This window comes from Schistocerca serialis, chromosome 1 (assembly GCF_023864345.2).
Source record: "Schistocerca serialis cubense isolate TAMUIC-IGC-003099 chromosome 1, iqSchSeri2.2, whole genome shotgun sequence".
Taxonomy (NCBI): Eukaryota; Metazoa; Arthropoda; class Insecta; order Orthoptera; family Acrididae; genus Schistocerca; species Schistocerca serialis.
Window position 1 is genome coordinate 1,159,031,975 of NC_064638.1, and position 15,638 is coordinate 1,159,047,612.

Sequence of the window (15,638 nt, forward strand, 5' to 3'; positions counted from 1 at the left end):
ATGTATAATTCCATAAGGTGACCATATTTTTGGCATTACTATTCTGCTCAAGGATGGATGTCCTGTCCTTTCAGGCAGGCGGTAGCTTCTCCCTTAAGCAAATGAAGGTCCTGGAAAGCGCCTTGGAATTTCCTTAAAGGACATTCAGTGGCGATGTGCTGTAAGTCTGTTTGTTGTGTCCACAGTTGCAGTCACGTCTATCAACCACACCCCAGTTATGTTTCCAGTAGCGAGAATTTCCATGCCCTATTCAGAACCGGTTGAGTGATGTCCAGAATCTCCTTGGTAGCTCAAATCCGACAGGGCGTTGGCGCGGATCTTTGATTAGATCATTTGAGATTGGGTTGGAGGAAAACCATTCTCGGCACCAAGCAACATCAATGTTAAAATTGTCTCTTACTAAACCCTCTCCCACCTTCCATGATGGTGTAGAGACCTTAGTCGAGATTAGAAGATGAGGTCTTGATAGATAGGAAGTTGACGGTTGTCTAGGCAGTTTTGACACTCTTTTCTTCAATGCTAGCTGTCTTCCTAAGTGTGGAGGATGGATGTTGGACAGAACAGGGAGCCACTGGGTTTGTGTTGACTTGGTGGTTCCCGATATCAGCCTCATAGTATTACTGAGTTGAATATCTACTGATCTTGTATGGGCGCTATTTAACCACGTAGAGCTGCAGTATTCTGCCGCTGAATAGACAAGAGCAAGGGCCGATGTCCTGAGGGTTGTCGCACTCGCTCCCCACCCATTTACTGTCAGTTTTTGGATTATGTTATTTCTAGTATTTATTTTGCAGGCTGTCTTCTCCAGGTGGGCTCTGAAGGTGAGAGTGTGGTCAAGTGTTACTCTCAGGTATTTTGGTTGAGGGTTGTATCTCAACATTTGGTTTCTGAAAGCGATTGTGGGTGCATAGTGTGCCTGCGTACTGTTTAGGCGAAAGCAGGCTGTCTCTGTCTTCATGGCGCTGGGTTTAAGTACCGTACTTGGTAATATTCATCCATCTTTTTCAGGTTGTTTCCAAGAGTAATTTCTGATGTCTCGATTGGCTGATTAAACACACACTACTGGCCATTAAAATTGCTACACCACGAAGATGACGTGCTACAGACGCGAAATTTAACCGACAGGAAGAAGATGCCGTGATATGCAAATGATTAGCTTTCCAGAGCATTCACACAAGGTTGACGCCGGTGGCGACACATACAACGTGCTGACATGAAGAAACTTTCGAACCGATTTCTTATACACAAACAGCAGTTGACCGGCGTTGCTTGGTGTAACGTTTTTGTGATGCCTCGTGTAAGGAGGAGAAATGCGTACCATCACGTTTACGACTTTGATGAAAGGTCGGATTGTAGTCTATCGCGATTGCTGTTTATCGTATCGCGACATTGCTGCTCGCGTTCGTCGAGATCCAATGACTGTTAGCAGAATATGGAATCGGTGGGTTCAGGACGGTAATACGGAACGCCGTATCACTAGCAGTCGAGATGACAGGCATCTTATCAGCATGGCTATAACGGATCGTGCAGCCACGTATCGATCCCTGAGTCAACAGATGGAGACGTTTGCAAGACAACAACCATTTGCACGAACAGTTCGACGACGTTTGCAGCAGCATGGACTATCAGCTCGGAGACCATGGCTGCGGTTACCCTTGACGATGCATCACAGACAGGAGTGCCTGCGATGGTGTACTCAAATTCGAACCTGGGTGACGAATGGCAAAACGTCATTTTTTCGTATGAATTCAGGTTCTGTTTACAGCATCATGATGGTCGCATCCGTGTTTGGCGACATCGCGGTGAACGCACATTGGAAGCGTGTATTCGTCATCGCCATAATGGGGTATCGCCCGGCGTGATGGTATGGAGTGCCATTGGTTACACGTCTCGGTCACCTCTTGTTCGCACTGACGGCGCTTTGAACAGTGGACGTTACATTTCAGATTTGTTACGACCCGTGGCTCAACCCTTCATTCGATCTCTGCGAAACCCTACATTTCAGCAGGATAATGCACGACCGCACGTTGCAGGTCCTGTACGGGCCTTTCTGGATACAGAAAATGTTCGACCGCTGCCCTGGTCAGCACATTCTCCAGATCTCTCACCCTACATTTCAGCAGGATAATGCACGACCGTATGTTGCAGGTCCTGTACGGGCCTTTATAGATACAGAAAATGTTCGACAGCTGCCCTGGCCAGCACATTCTCCAGATCTCTCACCAATTGAAAACGTCTGGTCAATGGTGGCCGAGCAAGTGGCTCGTCAGAATACGCCATCACTACTCTTGATGAACTTTGGTATCGTATTGAAGCTGCATGGGTAGCTGTACCTGTACACACCATCCAAGCTCTGTTTGGCTCAATGCCCAGGCGTATCAAGGCCGTTATTATGGTCAGGATCTATGCACCCAAATTGCGTGAAAATGTAATCGCATGTCAGTTTTAGTATAATATATTTGTCCAATGAATACCCGTTTATCATCTGCATTTCTTCTTGGTGTAGCAATTGTAATGGCCAGTTGTCTATGTCGTCGGCGCAAATGAAGTTTTTAGAGTGGGTGTTTGGTAGGTCAGATATGTATACATACTGAAGAGCAGAGGTGAAAGAACTGATACCTGGGAAAGGCCGTCATTGAGTTGGTAGTTGCGGCTTTTCTTGCCATTAAGGTGTACTTCGATGTGTCTATTTGCCAGCATGTTCTTAAGTAGTGCGACTAGTTTTTTGCAAGGTATGATGCGTAGGAATTTCAGCAGCATTCCTTGTCTCCATGCTGTGTCATACGCAGACGATAGATCAATAAATACAGCTGTGGATTTTTTGCTTCCTTCAAAGCCCCTTTCGATATGTGTGGTTACTGCTAGTACCTGGTCGCCGCAGCTCCTTTAAGGTCTAAAGCCAGCCTGTTCTACTGGTATCTTCTCCTCAACAGTGGGTTTTATTCTGTTAAGAATGAGCCTCTCGAGCAATTTATAGCAGACGCTCAGGAGAGCTATGGGTTTGTAGTCATCAGTGAACTTTTCTGTCTTTACCGATTTTAGGATTGCTATGATTTTGGCGCTCTTAAAGAAGGCTGGCAGCCTTCCAGTCTGTAACATGTTGAAGAATTCTGTCATCCATCGTAGAGCATTGGGGCCGCAATGCTTGCCTGCGGCTTTCCCTGTTTTTGTGTCCTTATTGGTCTTGGAGATCTCGTGTGTTCCAAAACTCTTTCAGGCGTCAGTTTCACGTGTTCTTCCTTTAACACCAGTTCTTCTCTGATTTTTCCGGTTTTCTTTTTGTCTATCTCTGGTGTTCTACGTGTAAGTTTCAAAATTCTGTTGGTAACATCATAGGGACTTATATCACCACTATTGTGTACTCTTTTCATTGTAGTCGCACCCAGTCTTGTCAGTTACTGCCATGACTTTCTGCTGGAATGTTCGAATCTCATTTCATTCATTAATGTGTGCCATTTTTCTCGGCGAACTGAGTCCAAACATTGCAAAAGCTCGTCAGCGACGGCATTCTCCAGGTATTCGTTATAGAGGTCAGTGCATTCTTGGCTCCATCCATGAATGTTTTCCGATAGCCCCTGGGGCATGCTTTCTGGCGATGGATAATAGCAGGCCCACAATCCATTGAATGTTAATCTCTAGCTCAGAAATATAGTTCTCCCAGTTAGATTTACCAAAATTCCATCTGGGTTTAGGAATCGATCTGATGACAGGAATTTGTGCCCCCACGTTGAGCAGAACAGGCCTATGTTGACTGCAAGGGAAATCTGAGAGTTCTTTCTTGTTGCAACGTAAAGATGTACTTTGTACATCTTTTGTGACGAAGCACAAATCTGGACAGTAGTCTCTACCCCATCTAGCAGAATGGAATGTGCCCTTGTCTTTGGGGTCATATATTAGAAAAGTGTTCTGTGTCTCTGCCCATTTGGATACTTCTTCGCCGTCTTGATTGGTGTAGGTGGATCCTCATTGAGTGCTGTAGCAGTTGAAGTCTCCCATGACTGCAGGGTGTTGGATATCTCGGATTGTGTTGTCATTTCAAGCTTGGGCTGGAGGCCTACAGAGGTTTATAATTTCCATATTAGAAATTTTAATGCGTGTGACATACATGTTTCCTTCTGTGTTGGATACCATGTTATTCACTGTCTCGATGTTATTCCTGACATAGGTGGCAGTGCCATATGTCGTACGGTATGTGGCAGCAGCTAGAGAGAAACCAGGTAGTTAGCATCTGTTTCTTAGTTGTCTCATCAGCACAGTGTTTTTCCTGAAGTAAAACTTCATCAACAGAGTGATCATTCAGGATCTTTAGTGGGTAATCTGCTTGTGATCTGTTTGCACCTTCTATGTTCAGTTGTAATATTTTCAAGACATCTCCAACATCCCTCGTCGGCTGGTTTTGATAAGAACCGTTTGTTTTAGCATTTGCTTTAGTAGTCATTATGCTGTATTTCTAGAAAGCTGGGAAATCCCGTGTAAGTCCAGCAGCCGGTATTGTATACTATTTAGTTCAGTCAAGTTGACCGGTATGCACCACGTGGAGGCTAGTCTACTTCGCATAGTTGCTGTAATGACGTCATGATCGCTAATCCTCTTTTCTATACTGACGTTGTCGATAAGATCCGGCCTATTTGTACGAGGGTAATCCCAAAAGTAAGGTCTCCTATTTTTCTTATAAGTAAATAGACCCGTTTACTTCTCAAGGTTTACATCAGTTTACGGCCTGAACATTTAGCTATTTTTCGGCATAATCACCATTTCTGTCGATGCATTTTTGTAGACGCTGTGGCAGTTTTTGTATGCCCATGTCATACCAGCTCGCCGCCATGCTGTTCAGAAAGTTATGAACTGGTGTGATTGTTGCTTAGTCTCAGGTGTAAAGTGGTATGCCCAGGTTTCGCCACCGGTGACAATTGAGTCCAGAAAGTTGTCCTGTTCGGCTGCAAGGCGGTGAAGAAATGCGCGGGAAGCATCAGCTCTTTGCCGCATGTGGTCCTCAGTAGCATGCGAGGCACCCATCTTGCGCACACCTTCCGGTAGTTCAATGTTTCCGTTAAAATTCCGTGAGCGGTGCTTCGGGAAACCTCAGGAACCAACGTGCAGAGATCATCCAGGGTGATCCGCCGATCTTCACGCATGCTTTGCTCAACCTTCAACACTGTCTCCTCAGAAATTAACGGTCTCCCGCTCCTTTGTTCGTCGCGTATTTCGGTCCGACCAGCTGCAAACTCTGTACACCACTTACGATCATTTTTGACATCCATGCACGACTCACCATATACTTCCATCAATTGGAGATGGATTTAAATCGGCGCAGTGCCCTTTGCGTTCAAAAACTGAATAACTGCGCGCAATTCGCACTAGGCCGTAACATCCAACGGGAGCTCCATTCTCAAGGGCTGCCAAGCCAAGACTGAGCGCCTCAGCGCGGCGTGCGCATGTTTGCACACAGCGCGTGAAGGACTCTTCATAACAAGTGTGACCAACTGCCACACAAACAGAGTTTTGTATTTATAAAAAAATAGGAGACCTTACTTTTGGGATTACCCTCGTGGCTACACAGTCTAAGATATTTCCGTTGCGTGTGGGCTGCCGAGCTAGCTGCTCAAGACAAATTTTAGAAAACGTGTTCAAAAGTGTTTCGCACGACTGCCTGTCTGTACCCTTCGCAATGAATCCATAGCCATCCTAGTCTATACTTGGTAGGTTAATGTCACCTCCAACTAGTATTACGTGATTGGGTATTTACGCACTACTGGCCACAGACTTTCTTTGAATGACTCTAGAACTGTCACAGCGGAATCGGATGGCCCATAAAAACACCCAACAATTAACTTGGTTTCACCTACACCTGTTATACGCTACCAGATAACTTCGCTGTCACACTCCACTTCAACCTCAATAGAGACGATATTTTTGTCAACTGCAATGAACGCTCCCCGTCCTATGGCCTCTAATCTGTCTTTCTGACTCGCTAAATATCTCGGAGTTCTCCACTTCGGCTTTCAGCCAGCTCTCGGTCCCAAGAACAATTTGAGCGCGAGATTTTTCCTGTAGGGCCGTAAAAATTCGGGAACTTTGTTACGAATACTTCTACAGTTTACTGATAAAACTTTGTCAGTCGGAGTGTCTTTACTCTGAACGCGGTCTAACTTCCCTTGCTGGTGAGTGTTCATCAGAGTACCTTAAACTACCGCTAGCCTAAAAAAACCATCATGTTAACCCCACAAGCACTCTACTACCCGAGTATCTGCTTCCTTCATGTGAAGCACTCCTGCCATACCAAGGGGAGTCCTACAACCCCACCCAATAACGCAAGTCAAGAAATCTTCAGCCAAGCTCGTCACAGAATCAACGAATCCTTTGGTTGAGGCCTTCCACTAATCTCCAAACCAAAGGACCCCGCTCAAGTCCGGCAACAACGCTGCAAATTGCGAGCTCTGTTTGCACTCTGCACGCGAGGCCAGCAGTCTTGACGACCTCTGCCAGCCATTTGTATGAACTGAGGATCGCCTCAGAGCCCATGCGACACGCGTCATTGGTTGGTCCGTTGGCACCGAGGGCGGCCTGAGCTGGCGAGGCGAGCGCATCGCTGCCGTTGCGCGCTTCGCTTACTCGGCCGTTGAGAGCTCGTGAAGAGGTTTCTGTGCCGTGGGCGCCGCGGAGAGCTAATTGTCGTGCGTTGTTTTGACAACGCGTGCAAATTGTCGTGTTCCGCGCCTCGCAGCATGGGAAAGAAGGGTGCGCAGAGGAAACCTGCCGCTACGAAGGGTCCTTCGGTTGTGCAACTCACTGAGCCTGCCGACCATGCGAGGAACTCCCGAGAAGACGAGTCGCGGCCTGTCGCCCCCTCTGTACGTCAGGTGCAAAGGCGGGTGGGCAGCGCTGTTCGACACCATGACGAATTGCGCTCGGAACGAGCTGGTCTACGAGTCTGTCGATACACACTCGCTGATCTGCGTTCGAGCTGCAAACGTGGCCGACCACAGGGCGATCTAGGTCGCAGTGGCCGACCACATCGTCGACGCGCCGCCGGCGCGTGAGAAGGCACCTTCCGTAGGAAGGATGAAGACGACCGAGGCACTCCTCAGGGGGTTACCTCGGTGCTGTGACGAGGCAGCGGTCCGGGAAGGGCTGCTGCGAGCCGGGTTTGGTAATGCAGCCGCAAGGTTGCACAACCGGACCAACAGGAAGAGGGCGCCGCTCTATGCCGTGACCGTGCAAACGGCCGACGGCGGGAGCGACATCTTCGACTTGCGGAAGCTGCTGGGCTTCCCGGTGACGACAGAGGCTCTCCCGACCGCCACGGACCCTCAGCCCCAGTGCTTCAGGTGGCAGGGCGAGGGCCATGTTGCGAGGTATTGCCGCAACGCGACGCGGTGCGTCTAGTGCTCAGGCGAGCACGACAGCCGCGCCTGCGACCGCGGCAGCAACGTTCTGCCGACGTGTGTCCGCTGTGGCGGCCCGCACGTCGCCAGTTGGCGCGGTTGTGCGGCTTTCTCGAGCCGCAGCCGTGCCGGGGGCGGCGAGGCGGCCGCGGCCGCAACGACGCAGCGGCAGAAGCGAAGACGACGTCGGAAACGGCGTAGGGCGCAGAACAGCCCGGCGCAGCTGAGGGACGGCGCAGTAGCAGATCCACCTGCCAGGGGCAGGGACGACCGCTCGGAAACGGGCAGCCAGGACGCAGCTCGCTCTCCCGTGAAGAAATGTGACCTCGAACTCGGCACCGCCGTGAAGGAGGCCACAGCAGCCCTCAAAGCCGTCATGGCGGTGGAGAGGGCTGCCTTCGCAGCTGCCGTGGCTGCAGAGAAGGAAGAGGCCTCGAGGCAACTGCGAGCAGTCTTCGCCCGAGGCCTCAGCGCAGTCGTACCTGCGAACACTCCTGCGACCTCGCAGAAGGACGTTCGCGCGCCTATCCCAGCGGCTGCCCCAGCAGCACCGCAGGTGAAAGGTGCAAAGAAGAAAACCGCCGCCCCAGCGGAACCGGTAGTGACGCCGACCGCTGCGGGAGCGGCCCCTCCAAGGGACCGAGAAGACAAAAAGGCAGCCATCATCGCACAAGCGCGAGCGCACGGCCTGCATTTCTCCGACGCTGAAGCGGCGCAGCTCACTGAACATACGGAGCTGCTCGAAGCTGCACTGCAGAAGGCCTGCGCCGTGTAGTAGAGGAGGACGCTGAACGGTAGCCGATCGCCGCCGTTCTGCACCAGCCTGATGAAGCTGCACCAAGTCACTGACACAGCAGAGGGCCTAACAGCAACGCATGCCGAACTCTTATGTTACAGGGAGGAAGCCACTGCAGCCGGCCCAGGAGACTACAAGCGAGCCCAGCCGCAGCACCCGGACTGACCCAGCTAACGAACACGCAGCACATAGGTAACGATGCACGATACCTCACGCTAACCTTCCCTCACCTTGCATGCTCTGTCGCAGCTAGCAAGCCGCTACTGCCCTTACTACCCGTCCTACTGTCGCAGAGGTTTTTTTCCCTTGGCGCTGGCCTTGGTACTTTTTTTCCTCTGCCCTTACAACCGCTACCCTTCAATCGTTTTCGACCACTTCTATCTCCTGATGGACCATGTTAATGAGTAATCTTACCCAGACCAATGGATAACATCACAGCCCGCATCCTGTGACGCCTGATTCAAAAACTAACATGTTTACGGAGGTGACAGTAGAACTTTTGGTTTGGTCACCACGTTCGTGTGGGCGTGGAGGGGCCCCATCCTTTATATACACCCCTGGAAATTGAAATAAGAACACCGTGAATTCATTGTCCCAGGAAGGGAAAACTTTATTGACACATTCCTGGGGTCAGATACATCACATGATCACACTGACAGAACCACAGGCACATAGAGACAGGCAACAGAGCATGCACAATGTCGGCACTAGTACAGTGTATATCCACCTGTCGCAGCAATGCAGGCTGCTATTCTCCCATGGAGACGATCGTAGAGATGCTGGATGTAGTCCTGTGGAACGGCTTGCAATGCCATTTCCACCTGGCGCCTCAGTTGGACCAGCGTTCGTGCTGGACGTGCAGACCGCGTGAGACGACGCTTCATCCAGTCCCAAACATGCTCAATGGGGGACAGATCCGGAGATCTTGCTGGCCAGGATAGTTGACTTACACCTTCTAGAGCACGTTGGGTGGCACGGGATACATGCGGACGTGCATTGTCCTGTTGGAACAGCAAGTTCCCTTGCCGGTCTAGGAATGGTAGAACGATGGGTTCGATGACGGTTTGGATGTACCGTGCACTATTCAGTGTCCCCTCGACGATCACCAGTGGTGTACGGCCAGTGTAGGAGATCGCTCCCCACACCATGATGCCGGGTGTTGGCCCTGTGTGCCTCGGTCGTATGCAGTCCTGATTGTGGCGCTCACCTGCACGGCGCCAAACACTCATACGACCTTCATTGGCACCAAGGCAGAAGCGACTCTCATCGCTGAAGACGACACGTCTCCATTCGTCCCTCCATTCACGCCTGTCGCGACACCACTGGAGGCGGGCTGCACGATGTTGGGGCGTGAGCGGAAGACGGCCTAACGGTGTGCGGGACCGTAGCCCAGCTTCATGGAGACGGTTGCGAATGGTCCTCGCCGATACCCCAGGAGCAACAGTGTCCCTAATTTGCTGGGAAGTGGCGGTGCGGTCCCCTACGGCACTGCGTAGGATCCTACGGTCTTGGCGTGCATCCGTGCGTCGCTGCGGTCCGGTCCCAGGTCGACGGGCACGTGCACCTTCCGCCGACCACTGGCGACAACTTCGATGTACTGTGGAGACCTCACGCCCCACGTGTTGAGCAATTCGGCGGTACGTCCACCCGGCCTCCCGCATGCCCACTATACGCCCTCGCTCAAAGTCCGTCAACTGCACATACGGATCACGTCCACGCTGTCGCGGCATGCTACCAGTTTTAAAGACTGCGATGGAGCTCCGTATGCCACGGCAAACTGGCTGACACTGACGGCGGCGGTGCACAAATGCTGCGCAGCTAGCGCCATTCGACGGCCAACACCGCGGTTCCTGGTGTGTCCGCTGTGCCGTGCGTGTGATCATTGCTTGTACAGCCCTCTCGCAGTGTCCGGAGCAAGTATGGTGGGTCTGACACACCGGTGTCAATGTGTTCTTTTTTCCATTTCCAGGAGTGTATAAAAAAAAGCGTCATTGGCGTCAACGCGAGCCACAACTTGCAGACGACTGCACTCTGCAGTCTCGATAGCCAGACAATGCCGCCTCAACATGTCGGCTGAGGTCCCCGAGCAGACATACCGAGTGCACATTGGTTTTCTTTGCAGCCCTGAACGCTATCTGTCCAAGGGGCTCCGTAACATGCCTAACCTTGGAGCTCCCGATAATTGATAAACCCCTCTCTGCGTGTGCCTGCTCGGACCCTGCTGAAGGAACGGCCACCCGTTCACTCACAGGGTGAATGGGCGAGGCCAGGGGTCCAGTCTCCACATTGGTCCTCTTCCTCGAGTGAGGCGAATCTGTTACCGCCCGCCACCCACCCCTGTGGTGAGGACGGATCCACCGTGTCTGGAACACTAGCTGAAATTGGTTGGTAAATCGCTCTTGTGTGCAGAGTCGGCGAAAGCAACCGATTTGGGGAGATACTGTGATATTGTTCCTACAAGATTGACGACGATATATCTGATCTGTGAGGTACCAAATATCCCACACTCTACTCTTGATTTCCAGGGGATTTCTTGGTGTGAACTGTCTTCAAGTACAAAAGATGAGAAGAAATGTATTACTGCTTTGAAATTATAATTTGGTCTTGATCTCCGGTAGCTACACTGTTATAATTATGTTAAAATATCTAATAATAATAAGAATTTACATAATTTGAAGTACCGGGTGATCAAAAAGTCAGTATACATTTGAAAACTTAATAAACCACGGAATAATGTAAATATAGAGGTAGAAATTGACACACATGCTTGGAATGACATGGGGTTTTATTAGAACAAAAAAAAGTTCACAAAATGTCCGACAGATGGCGCTGGACAGCAAAACGTCAGTGACTGCGCATGACAATCGTGTATAAAAGGAGCTGTAATGAGAGAGAGAATCAGATGCGCCAGCAGTCGCAGCATGTTGACGTTACCTGAAAAGGCGCTTTTTGCGAAGCTGTATTATCATAATGGGGAATGTGCTAGTTCAGCGTTACGATCCTATCGCCATAGGAAGGGGATTCGAACGGGTAAAGGTCCGTTGACAAATGCAGCTGTGGCGAGAATGATTTCGAAGTTCGAAGCCACGGGTTGTTTAGACGATAGACCCTGTAGTGGCCGACCGAGCACAGGGCGTAATGCTGCTGAGACAGTTCAGGAAGAAATGGAGACTTTAGCGGGTTCGTCTATGCACGGGGAAGTCAGCGCTCGTGCAGTCGTACGTCGCACCGGCATTCCATACACTACTGTTTGATTGGCACTTAGGTGTACCCTCCGATGCTATCCGTACAAAATCCATCGGCATGATGAACTGTTACCTGGCGATTTAGTGAAGCGGAGGGCATTTGCGGTGTGGGTGTTTCAAAAGATGGCGGAAGATGAGGATTGCTTGAGTAACGTGTTGTGGACCGACGAAGCTCATTTCACGCTCCGAGGGTCTGTCAACGCCCACAACTGCAGAATTTGGGCTACCGAAAATCCTAGAACTGTCGTGGAAACTCCATTGCACGACGAGAAAGTCACGGTATGGGTTGGATTTATCACAACTACCGTTATCGGGCCTTTTCTGTTCGAGGAAATGCGTGATTCTGGTTTTGTAACTGCTACCGTGATGGGTGAGAGGTACGCCGATATGTTCCAGAATCGCATCATCCCCAGCCTGGCTGATAAACACCTGCTGGAACGTACGATGTTTATGCGGGATGGCGCTCCACCCCCTCACCATAACTCCGGACATGCTTTACAGTGCTGTTCTTTTCTGTATAGAACATCATCTTTGCTTTGTCTTACTTTGTTATGCTAATTATTGCTATTCAGATCAGATGAAGCGCCATCTGTCGGACATTTTTTGAATCTTTGTATTTTTTTGGTTTTAATAAAACCCCATGTCTTTCCAAGCATGCGTGTCAATTTGTACCCCTCTATCTACATTATTCAGTGATTTATTCATTTTTTTCAAATTTATACTGACTTTTTGATCACCTGGTATGTAATAATAAGAAATAACTATTAATACGTATTTTAATGTAAGTGCCACAATTCTCTACTGAATGATATTGTCGCTGTATATAAATGTTTTAAAGCGGAGATACAGTATTTCTTATTCTTTTAACTCAAGCATGTCTTTACTGTCACAGACTACATCAAAGACCCTAATGGAGATGAGCGTGAAATGTAAATATTTAGTCTAAATACAAGCTGATGAGTGGTTCTGTGAACAGCAAATTATGTATTTGATATTATACAGTAACTTGCAGTTTTACTGTGTAGGAAACAACTACTAAAGTATTGTATTATCTCTATCTTGGATGTAAGCACTGCTAGCTCAAACTCTGCGTGACAGAGCAGCCTCAGGAACCATTTCACACAATTAGTGTTTCACTTTATTAGACATTCGACGACGATTTCCACACCTGATTCAAATGTTTCCTTCTTTAAAGAAAGTATCGTTGATTTGAAGGAAGTCAAGTTTTGCTCTCGTGGTCGTCTAGCAAAAGAAAGTTTTGAATGAGATTTAGTTCAGTTCATTGTGCAATGAACAATTTGTTGTTAGAAATCTACTATTTTATTACTTGCCGATTAATGCGATGTGAGAGCACTTATTGCCGGTAATGTTCATAAATTTTGTCAAGCAGATGTGCGAATGACACTACCGGATCAGACAGACCTTAGTGAATTTATGAGTCATTTTAATTACTGTAAAAGTTGCAAAAGTGACTTAGCAATGTTGCATTCATGATCATTTGGGGGCAATACTTCTACGGAACTATCTAATACTGAAGGATCTTAGGACAGACTGTCACACATGAACCGTTATCCGTGCAGCATAAGACCGCATTTAATTTCACTCACGACGAGCAGGCTTTGCTTATTTGGCAACTGTTTATAAGCAGTGCATATCTACATCTACATCTATATCCATACTCCGCAAGCCACCTGACGGTGTGTGGCGGAGGGCACCTTGCGTACCTCTATCGGTTCTCCCTTCTATTCCAGTCTCGTATTGTTCGTGGAAAGATGGATTGTCGGTATGTTTTTGTGTGGGCTCTAATCTCTTTGATTTTATCATCATCGTCTCTTCGCGAGATATACGTAGAAGGGAGAAATTTGACTCCTCCGTGAAGGTATGTTCTCGAAACTTCAACAAAAGCCCCTTACCGAGCTGCTGAGCGTCTCTCCTGCAGAGTCTTCCACTGGAGTTTATCTATCATCTCCGTAACGCTTTCGCGATTACTAAATGATCCTGTAACGATGCGCGCTGCTCTCCGTTGGATCTTCTCTATCTCTTCTATCAATCCTATCTGGTACGGATCCCACACTGCTGAGCAGTATTCAAGCAGTGGGCGAACAAGTGTACTGTAAACTACTTCCTTTGTTTTCGGATTGCATTTCCTTAGGAATCTTCCAATGAATCTCAGTCTGGCATCTGCTTTACCGACGATCAACTTTATATGATCATTCCATTTAAATCACTCCTAATGCGTACTCCCAGATAATTTATGGAATTAACTGCTTCCAGTTGCTGACCTGCTATATTGTAGCTAAATGATAAGGGATCTTTCTTTCTATGTATTCGCAGCACATTACACTTGCCTACATTGAGATTCAATTGCCATTCCCTGCACCATGCGTTAATTCGCTGCAGATCCTCCTGCATTTCAGTATAATTATCCATTGTTACAACCTCTCGATATACCACAGCATCATCCGCAAAAAGCCTCAGTGAACTTCCGATGTCATCCACAACGTCATTTATGTATATTGTGAATAGCAACGGTCCTACGACACTCCCATGCGGCACACATGAAATCACTCTTACTTCGGAAGACTTCTCTCCATTGAGAATGACATGCTGCGTTCTGTTATCTAGGAACTGTTCAATCCAGTCACACAATTGGTCTGATAGTCCATATGCTCTTACTTTGTTCATTAAACAACTGTGGGGAACTGTATCGAACGCCTTGCGGAAGTCAAGAAACACGCCATCTACCTGGGAACCCTTGTCTATGGTCCTCTGAGTCTCGTGGACGAATAGCGCGAGCTGGGTTTCACACGATTGTGTTTTTCGAAACCTATGCTGATTCCTACAGAGTAGATTTCTAGTCTCCAGAAAAGTCATTATACTCGAACATAATATGTGTTCCAAAATGCTACAACTGATCGACGTTAGAGATACAGGTGTATAGTTCTGCACATCTGTTCGACGTCCCTTCTTGAAAACTGCGATTACCTGTGCCTTTTTCCAATCCTTTGTAACGCTACGCTCTTCTAGAGACCTACGGTACACCGCTGCAAGAAGGGGGGCAAGTTCCTTCGCGTACTCTGTGTAAAATCGAACTGGTATCCCATCAGGTCCAGCGGCCTTTCCTCTTTTGAGCGATTTTAATTGTTTCTCTATCCCTCTGTCGTCTATTTCGATATCTACCATTTTGTCATCTGTGCTACAATCTAGAGAAGGAACTACAGTGCAGTCTTCTTCTGTGAAACAGCGTTGAAAAAAGACATTCAATATTTCAGCCTTTAGTCTGTTATCCTCTGTTTCAGTACTACTTTGGTCACAGAGTGTCTGGACATTTTGTTGCTGTTACTTCTGTATTTTGTTGGCTGTTTGTGGTTTCCATGAAAGAGAACTGCGGTTGTCAAAGTCACCGCATCGTGACAAACACAGTTCTGTCACTTAATTCAGCAGCACGTCCTGCGTCGTTATGCAGATTGCATGCTTAATTACATCTCAGAGAGTAACAGGACTGGTTAGCCATTGCCAAAAAATGAGACGTGGTAACTGACAAATTCAGTTTATGACTGGATAAAAATATTTCATTTAAAAAAAAAATCCAAGAAAACCCTGGCATTGTCTAGTACTATAGGCTAAACACACACATTTATCACACAAAGGACAAATGAATCGATTATAGAGTAAAGAGTCCTATACACGCACTGATTTATCACTTACATCTGTAGTTTCTGACATGAAAATGATGCTGCATGGAACCCGATCTCTCACGGGGAGAGCTGAAGCTCTACGGGACATGAGCGAAAAACAGTGGCTTGATGCATGACGACTTGTAGTGTAAGTGGTCTTTTTTTGGCTTCCGTTCCTGAATCGGTAAAAACGGAATCATTATGTGTATCACGTTGCTGTCCGTCCGTCTAACTGTCCGACTGTTAAGAGACCTTTTTCTCAGGAATTTATGTCAAATATCAAGATCTATTGTCCCTTAGCGGTGTAAAAAATTTAAGCTTGTAAGTTAATACAATTAAAAGACACGGCAGTATCTGTCACATATTATGACACTCGCAAACACACTCATCAAAAGCTATACGATACTTCCCGTTGACCTAGAATCATGAAATCTAGAAAAAAGCAAGGCTTTACGGTACAAGTAAAGGAACGAATCCGAAAACTGTGAATTCGTAATTTTATCACACGGTAAAACACGGGTTTTTCCCCCAAGTT